Below are 10229 nucleotides of genomic sequence, written 5' to 3'. Positions count from 1 at the left end.
AGTGCAATAAGAATCTGTTTTCATTTTTAACAGGACACAATTGAAGAAACTGGTAGTTTTACCAAGGCTTTGACTGGAATGGTGCACTTTCCTATAAGGAATCAAACTTGACTTAAGAAGCCAATAAAGCCCTTGGAAAAACTGGCCTCATATTTTGTGTACACAGTCCGTGTACAGGGTTTCTGGCCTGCGGTAAGTAAAGAATATCACTTTCTGACAGGCACAGAAGCCCCAGATTTATCTTGGATCCTCAAGAGGAGAGGAAATTCAGACCAAGTACAGTGGCTCACACCTGTAATCTCAGCACTTTGGGAGGCCGAGGTGGGTGGATCACTTGAGGCCAGGAGTTCGAGACCAGCCTGGCCAACACGGTGAAACCCCATCTCTGCTGAAATTACAAAAATTAGCCAGACACAGTGGCACGCACCTGTAATCCCATCTACTTGGGAAGCTGAGGCATGAGAATTGCTTGATCCCAGGAGGCAGAGGTTGCAGTGGGCCAATATCATGCGATTGCACTCTAGCCTGGGTGACAGGGCAAGAATCTGTCTCAAAAAAAAAAAAGTTGGGGGAAAGGAAATTCACGCAACTTGTAGGTATTTGATGGCACAAATTCATGGCTGGATTCAGCTTTAAAATCTTATCTGAGATGCCTCCTATGGAACAAAGTTTCATCAAAGCCCATTTAAAAGCCTATGTAAAAAATAATTATTTTTGCTGAACTGTATACAAATAATTTGGCCAAGCATAATAAGCAAACCAATCCTACCATGATTTATCTTTAGTAAAATGGGAAACTAGAGAGAGAGAAAAAAAATGTTTCAAGACGATAGTACACTCGTTGTTAGAGTCTAGTCTTGCCTAATTTTTTTTTAAAATTTTTTATTATGTTCTACAGTTTGGGCTGAATTCTAATTGTTTCTTGGCAACAAGTCTTCAAAATAATGTTTTCAACTTTTTCTTTTTTTTCCCTTCTTTTTTTCCCATGTTTCCTAATTAGGAGTCACTGAAAACTAAGCTGTGCTTTCTTAAAGCCCTGCGAACTGAGACTAAACAACTTAAACTTCAGAAGAAAATAACAGCAACCAATTTACGTACCTGCTTACTGACTATAGACTTCAGAGAAATGTGGCCTATATAGATTTTCCAAGAACGTTCTTTTGTTTGTTGTTGTTTTTTCTCCCTTCCTCCCCACTATTTTTCCTTCATAGGACATGAGACTTCACAACCTGCTAAAAATCATCGTTCGGGACCTACCTGTCTAGGAATAAACCATCCTTGCCATGAGAGATCAAATGAAACCTGAGACCAGAGATTCATTTTCTTGTAAAATGCCTTCTCCAAAAGATTTTTGAAAAGAAAGGGGGGAAATATGAAAGGAAATTAAAGCTTGGGGCCCCCAAATCACTAAGCTAAAGGGAATAGTCAAGCTGGGAACTGCTTAGGGCAAAGCTGCCTCCCATTCTATTCAGAGTCACCCCTGTGCTCACTGAGATAGATGCATATCTGATTGCCTCCTTTGGAAAGGCTAACAGAATCTCAAAAGAATGTAACCATTTGTGTATCACCTATCTGTGACCTGGAAGCCTCCTCCCCACTTCAAGTCTTCCTGCCTTTCCAGACTGAACCAATGTACTTCTTACATATATTGATTGATGTCTCATGCCTCCCTAAAATGTATAAAACTAAGCTGTACCCCAACCACCTTGGGCACAGGTCTTCAGGACTTCCTGAGGCTGTCACGGACACATGTCCCCAACCTTGGCAAAATAAACAATTAACTGAGACCTGTCTCAAATTTTCAGAGTTCACAGTATTTTGAAACCAAAATCTGGACACAAGATGTGCCCATTGCTATGGGGGTGTCATTGCCTCTAGGCCCTCTCAGTGGACAGTGTGAGGTATAGCACTAGGTAATATTTGTGTGTATACCGACTCATGTATATACACATATTTCTGTCTATATATATACCAAGCTAGCTAACCAACTCTAATCCACTACCCAAGGGCTCATTCTATTTTTCCCTCCTTGCTTATATGTTACTTCTCTTTCTGATAGTGAAAACCCTTCCTCCCAAAATCCACTATACATTTACTTATTTGTTCAGCCCCAGTACATATGTAAAGCCGTTTGAGAACTATTAATCCATATACCATGAGAAACAGACTTACCAGCTAGAGTATAGTGTTTACATACGGTACGTGGACCTTTTTTTTTTTTGGACAGAGTTTTCTTGTTCTCAGGCTGGAGTGCCATGGTGCGATCTCGGCTCACTGCAACCTCTGCTTCCCAGGTTCAAGTGATTCTCCTGCTTCAGCTTCCCTAGTGGCTGGGATTAGAGGTACCCGCCACCACGCCCAGCTGATTTTTTTTATTTTTAGTAGAGACGGGGGTTTCACTATGTTGGCTAGGCAGGTCTCCTGACCTCAGGTGATCCACCCTCCTCCGCCTCCCAAAGTGCTCAGATTTCAGGCATGAGCCACCACGCTTGGATCCAGTATGTGGACCTTTTTTGATATTTGAAGAAATTTGATTATAAACTGGATATTAGTTGATACCAAGGAATTATTGTTAATTTCATTAGGTGTGATAATGGCCTTGAGTTATGTAAGACAATTCCATAATTTTTTTCAGAGGTGCTTATTGAGATATGTGGGGATGAAATAGCATGATGTCTGTAGTTATTTTTTAAACATTTCAGTAAAGAAGACAAGATATATAAGAAGGCAGGAATGTCAGGCCTCTGAGCCCAGCCCAGGCCATCGCATCCCCTGTGACTTGCACGTACACATCCAGATGGCCTGAAGTAACTGAAGATCCACAAAAGAAGTAAAAACAGCCTTAACTGATGACATTCCACCATTGTGATTTGTTCCTGCCCCACCCTAACTGATCAATGTACTTTGTAATCTCCCCCACCCTTAAGAAGGTACTTTGTGAGATCCACCCCTGCCCACCAGAGAACAACCCCCTTTGACTGTAATTTTCCATTACCTTCCCAAATCCTATAAAATGGCCCCACCCCTATCTCCCTTCGCTGACTCTCTTTTTGGACTCAGCCCGCCTGCACCCAGGTGAAATAAACAGCCATGTTGCTCAAAAAAAAAAAAGAAGACAAGACATAGAAGGGGGAAATAGGTAGATAAAACAACATAGCAAAATCTTGATAATTGTAGAATCTGGGTGAGGATTCTGATACATGAGAGTTCATTGTATTATTCTCTCTCCTTTGGGGAATGTTTGAAATTCTTTATTATACAATATTTTTTATTATTTTTTAATTATATTTGTTTTTTAAAATAATTTTTAATTTGCTTATTTAATATTTACTTTTAATATAGGCAAATTAGTGAAAATTATTTTTGAGATGGAGTCTCGCTCTGTTGCCAGGCTGGAGTGCAGTGGCATGATCTCAGCTCACTGCAACCTCCGCCTCCCGGGTTCAAGCAATTCTCATGCCTCAACCTCCCAAGTAGCTGGGACTACAGGCATGTACCAACACACATGGCTAATTTTTGTATTTTTAGTAGAGACAGCGTTTCACCATGTTGGCCAGGCTGGTCTCAAACTCATGGCCTCATGAAATCCACCTGCCTCAGCCTCCCGAAGTGCCGGGCTTACAGGCGGGAGCCACAGTGCCTGGCCTCTCGTTATATTTTTCTCACCCTTTCTGGATGATAACATCAGTGACCACTTACGTACTAATAACACTTAAATATGATTTTTTAGCCCAAATCTTTCTCCTGGGCTAGGGATACCATATATCCAACTGTCCACCAAGTGCTACCACATACATGTCCTATATACATTCATTCAGCAATTTTAAATTGGGTACCTACTTAGTCCTAGGCACTGTACTGGGCCCTGGAGACATTAGTGAGCAAAAAAAGCGCCATTGTCCCTGCACTCATGGAGTTTGCAGTCTAGATGGGGAGGTAGACATTAATCATAAAATCACTCTAGTTATCACAAGTGAGGACTCTGAAACAAAGAACACACTCTAGGGCCAGGAATGGGGTGGGTGGGGGCTTCTTTGAGGAAGTAACAATTGTGCTAGATCAGGAGGATGAATAGCAGTGAACTAGGCTAAGGGGGAAGAGAAGCCTCTAGGCAGAAGGAAGAGCATGGACACAAAAAAAGCCCTTTGGGCCCTAGAACAGTGGCTCATGCCTGTAATCCCAGCACTTTAGGAGGCCTAGGCAGGAGGATTGCTTGAGACCAGGAGTTCAAGATCAGCCTGGGCAACATAGCAAGACCCCATCTCTATAAAAATATTTTAAAAATTAGCTGGGCATGGTGGTGCAGCCCTGTAGTCCTAGCTACTCAGGAGGCTGAGGCGGGAGGATTGCTTGAGCCCAGGAATTCAAGGCTGTAGTGAGCTATGATCACTCCACTGCCCTCCAGCCCGTGTGACAGAGCAGGCCCCTGTTTCTTTTTTTTTTTTTTTTTTTTTTTTTTTGAGCCCTTTGGTAGGTCATCTGAGGACTGAAAGGAGGTTGGTGTGGCTGTGGCACAGAGAGCAGTGGTGACGCAGAGTGGGCTTGGAAGCCAGCTGGAGGTTGGGCCATGCATTTTGGCATGATAATGGCGGAGCGGGGCAGGCTGGAGAAAGAGCAGAAAGAATAATGACAGAGAGACAGTGGGCACTCAGAGGATTGGTAGTTACAATCAGAAAGAAATTTTTCGGCACCTGGTAAAAGGCACTTTTCCATGGTGGCTAAGTGCCTAGGCTCTGATTTGCAGAGTAAATGCTAAGCCAGGTGCTCCCGTTCATAAGGAAGTTTTCAGAGGTCAGTAGACAGCAGCAATTGAGGATGTGACCAAGTGGTACTAAGCATCCAGAGAAGAATTGAGAAATAACAATGTCATGATTGAAAGCAACCGAGATAGAAAAGAATGTTGTACCTTTTTTCTCCCATGGCACAGTGAAAAGAGCAAATGCAGTGAGGTCAATCAAGATTTAGAGTCCAATTACAGCTCTGCCATTGTGTGTGTCCTTGGCAAGTCACCTAATCTTGAACCCGTTTCCTCCTTTGTAAAATGCAAAACAACGTTTACCTTGAAAGGTTGTTTGGAAGGTTAAACGAAATTAAACATGATGAAATTCCTTGTTATATGAAGTGTCTGGCACATAGTGATTGCTCAATACATGCTAGTCCCTTCCACCGTCCAGGTGCCATCAGAACATGGCAAGGACCCATCTCTACTGAGGAGTATTAGGAGGGTGGATGTGCTGTCGGGAGAGCACAGGTTTCATTTGAGGTGTGGAGGTCCAGGGAGTGTTGGAAGAAGATACTGAGCACACGAAATGAGTGCATGAAGTAGGGGAGAATTAGCACTAAATTGAATTACTGAATAGAAATGAGACTATAATGAAGGAAGAGCGTTACAAAACAATTGGTTCTAGAGCAGTGAGGGTGAATCATGGGAACAAAGGACATCGAAGCCTTAGAGGTAGACAAGAGATATGGTGAAGATGGGCTACGAGTCAAGCGCTTATAATTCCATTTGGTTCCTCTGATAGCTTAATTCATTTATTATAAATCTTCCATGTTTTCTAAATCTGTGAGACTTTACATTTACCTCAGAATACTTTAGCTGCATCTCGTGGGTTTTTTTTTTTTTCTTTAGAGACAGAGTGTCACTATGTTGCCCAAGCTGGACTTGAACTCCTGAGATCAAGCAATCCTTCCACCTCAGCCTCCCAAATATCTGGGACTGTAGACGTGCACCACAACACCTGGCTCCTATATGCAGTACTTTCATTGTCAGTTAACTTCTAGTTATTTCATAATTTCCATTATTATTGTTTAACCGAGTTATTTCATTCATTTTCAAATTTCCCAAAAGTCTTTACCTTATTTTCTATTTTAATTGTTGATTGCTAATTTAATTTCATTGTGACCCAAGAATCTGTGTGATGCTGTATGATTTCACATCTTTGAAATTTCTAGAGTTCCTCTGTGACCCAGTAAATCGAAATGTTTTTAAATATACCATGCATACTTGGAAATAATGTATAGTCTCTATTTTTTAATGCACAGTTCTTTAGAAATCTGTTAGATCAAGCTTGTTAATTTGTTCAAATATTTTATCTGTTTACTAATTTTTCTGGCCTGTTTGATACAGCAGCGTTGTTTTTTTTTTTTTTTTTTTTTTTTTTTTTGAGACAGAGTCTCACTCTGTAGCCCAAGCTGGAGTGCAGTGGCACGATCTCGGCTCACTGCAACCTCCATCTCCCAGGCTCATGCGATTCTCATGCCTCAGCCTCCCACATAGCTGGGACTACAGGTGGGCGCTACCACGCCCAGATAATTTTTATTTTAGTAGAGATGCAGTTTCACCATGTTGCCCAGGGTGGTCTCAAACTCCTGAGCTCAGATGATCTGCCCGCCTCAGCCTCCCAAAGTGCTGGGATTATAGGCGTGTGTCACTGCGCCTGGCTGATTTATCAGCTTCTAATAGAGGTACATTAAAATTTCTCCCAATGATTGCAAATTTTTCAAATTTGTTTTTCAATTCTATCAATTTTTTCTTCATATATTTCAAGCCTTATTTTTAGGTACTTAGAAGTTCAAGATTGTCATATCTTCTTGAGTGTTCTTTTAATTATTTTATATTGGCCTCCTTTATATATATAAATGCTTTTTGCCTTAAATTCTAACGTGACTGATAATACCATTGCTGCCATGTTTATGTAGTGCTTGTCTGCTACCTATTTTCCTCTTTTGTTTTTAATTTTTAAATGATAGTATATGAGGCCAGGCATGGTGGCTCATGCCTGTAAACCCAGCCCTTTGGGAGGCCGAGGCAGGTGGATCACCTGAAGTCAGGAGTTCCAGACCAGCCTGGCCAACATGGTGAAACCCTGTCTCTACTAAAAATACAAAAATTAGCCAGGTGTAGTGGCAGGCTCCTGTAATCCCATCTACTTGGGAGGCTGAGGCAGGAGAATCGCTTGAACCCAGGAGGCGGAGGTTGCAGTGAACCGAGATCGCGCCACTGCACTCCAGCTTGGGCAACAAGAGCGACACTCCATCTCAGAAAAAAAGAAAGATAGTATATGGTTTTAAAAGTCATATTGTACTATAAAACTTCTAATAACTACCCCCACTCTTCTTCTCTTTCCATTCTTCCTTTTTTTGTTGTTAAATCTTCTACTGGTATGCGTTATTATGACTATCTACATATTCTTTATTGCTGAGCCAAATCAAACAATTCCTTGAAGTTAATACTTGCCTCATGTTTTCATTTGCTTGCTTTTCTGTGTCACTATCGCTAGTTCTTCTTAGACTCATTAGATAAAAACATAAATCCGCCCCCTGGATACTATGTTCCAGGCTGCCAAACATCAAGTAATCCTCAGCTGCATTTTTATTTTCTGGGAGACATTCTCTTGAGTCCTCCATTCTGCCCTCCCTCTGGAGGGGTGGCTATCTGGTCCTAATTCACCCTCTTATCCTAGGAATTCTCTTTGACTGTCTCTAGTTGTGGTACCTTATTCCTGAACCCAGGGTCTTCTTCCTCCTTTACTTATTCCCTTATTTTGGTGGTGCACATTCTCCAACAGCTTTCTGAAAAAGAACACAAGAGAGGTAAATGTGAGATCTTGTATTTTGATAGAGATTTTATTTTATACTCACTTTTGATTGATACTTTGGCTATGTATAATTTTCTGAGTTGAAAATCATATTCCTTCTCAATTTTGAAGACATTGCTCCATTTAAACTTCTATAATAGCATTGCTGCTGAGAAAGGCAGTGCCATTCTGGTAACATTCTTTTTTTTTTTTTTTTTTTGAGTTGGAGTTCCGCTCTTGTTTCCCAAGCTGGAGTGCAATGGCGCAATCTCGGCTCACCGCAACCTCCACCTCCTGGGTTCAAGCGATTCTCCTGCCTCAGCCTCCTGAGTAGCTGGGGCTATAGGCATGCACCACCACACCAGCTAATTTTGTATTTTTAGGGGAGACGGGGTTTCTCCTTGTTGGTCAGGCTGGTCCGAACTCCCAACCTCAGGTGATCCGCCCACCTTGGCCTCCCAAAGTGCTGAGTTTACAGGTATAAGCCAACACACCCGGCCTCTGGTAACATTCTGTATGTATAACCCATTTTTCTTCGCTGGAGGTTTTCAGGATCTCTTTGGTTCTCAGTAGTATGAACATTCCTCATGATGTGCCTTGATGTGGGACTTTCTTTTTCTTTTCTTTTATTGTTCTAGGTGCTCAGTATGCTGTTTCAACGTGGACACTCGTGTTTTTCACTTCCAGAATTGTTTTTGCATTATTTGCATTATTTCTTTGTTTTCTCCTCTCTGTTTTCTGTTGTTTTACTCCCATTAATCAGATGGTGGAAAATCCTGAATTAGTCCTCTAATTTTATATTTTGTCTTTCATCTTTTTAACCTATCTTTTAGAGTTTCCTCAACTTTATTTTCTAACCCTTCTACAGAATATTAACTTCTTTCATCATATTTTAATTTCTAAGGGCTTTCTATTGTTTTATGAGTGTTCCTGTTTTGTTTTATGGAAGCAACACTTTCTCTTACCCCTCTAAGTATAAAAAGTATAATTTGGGGGAGGTTTTTTTCCACCCCAGCGTCATCTATGTTTGTTATTGTCTGTGGCTTTCATGCCAGAGCTTACCTCAAATGTGCACTCCTCCTTTGTTGGGGACTCTAGGTAACTAAGCTATACCTGGACTTCAAGAGGAAAGAGAAGATCAAAAGCGTTTGTATTTAAGGTCTATGAGGTCCTTGAAGGCAGATGGTCTTTGTTCACTGTAATATCCCCAGTGTCTGGCACCGTAAACAGTAGATCACTATTGACTGAATATGTTAATGAAGTTAACTGAATACATCTGGGTGTTTGTAATTCACTTTCTATTAGAATAGCTTTCTCTGTCAGTCTGATAAATTGTATAGTACTAGAAATCAAAAAGGCCACTTTCTATTACCATGGATTTTATATTCTGTATCAGTGATCTCCAAACTATAGTCCGGCCAAAGTTTCAAGTGACTGGGTCTATAAATTTTCCCCTTACTAAACTTTTGGGTTTTCTCCCCAATTTTGCCACACATTTCTGGTACAGGAGAGTACAGTTGATTATTATGATTTGGTGAAAAAGAGGTAAGACAAATAAAGCTATATATATATATATATATATATATTTTTTTTTTTTTTTTTTTTTTTTTTTGAGACAGAATTTTTCTCTTGTTGCCCAGGCTGGAGTGCAATGGCGTGATCTCATCTCACAGCAACCTCCACCTCCCAGGTTCAAGCGATTCTCCTGCCTCAGCCTCCCTAGTAGCTGGGATTACAGGCATGTGCCACCATGCCCGGCTAATTTTTGTATTTTTAGTAGAGACAGGGTTTCTCCATGCTGGTCAGGCTGGTCTCAAACTCCCGACCTCAGGTGATCCGCCCACCTCGGCCTCCCAAAGTGCTGGGATTACAGGCATGAGCCACCGCACCTGGCCATAAAGCTATATTTTTAAAAAATTGGTCTTATGAAGATAATTAAAGGCATAAAGGCATAGTTATCACCAAATTAGTGACTATAGTTTCTGGCATTCCCATAATTAGAATATTTTTTTATTATTATTATACTTTAAGTTCTAGGGTACATGTGCACAAAGTGCAGGTTTGTTACATATGTATACATGTGCCATGTTGGTGTGCTGCACCCATTAACTCATCATTCACATTAGGTATATCTCCTAATGCTATCCCTTCCCCCTCCCCCCACCCCACAACAGTCCCCGGTGTGTGATGTTCCCCTTCCTGTGTCCAAGTGTTCTCATTGTTCAATTCCCACCTATGAGTGAGAACATGCGGTGTTTGGTTTTTTGTCCTTGTGATAGTTTGCTGAGAATGATGATTTCCAGCTTCATCCATGTCCCTACAAAGGACATGAACTCATCCTTTTTTATGGCTGCATAGTATTCCTTGGTGTATATGTGCTACATTTTCTTAATCCAGTCTATCATTGATGAACATTTGGGTTGGTTCCAAGTCTTTGCTATTGTGAATAGTGCCGCAATAAACATACATGTGCATGTGTCTTTATAGCAGCATGATTTATAATCCTTTGGGTATATACCCAGTAATAGGATGGCTGGGTCAAATGGTATTTCTAGTTCTAGATCCTTGAGGAATCGCCACACTGTCTTCCACAATGGTTGAACTAGTTTACAGTCCCACCAACAGTGTAAAAGTGTTCCTATTTCTCCA

The sequence above is a fragment of the Pan troglodytes genome, chromosome 15 (genome assembly GCF_028858775.2).
Source record: "Pan troglodytes isolate AG18354 chromosome 15, NHGRI_mPanTro3-v2.0_pri, whole genome shotgun sequence".
NCBI classification, from domain to species: domain Eukaryota; kingdom Metazoa; phylum Chordata; class Mammalia; order Primates; family Hominidae; genus Pan; species Pan troglodytes.
This window is presented reverse-complemented; position numbering follows the sequence as displayed.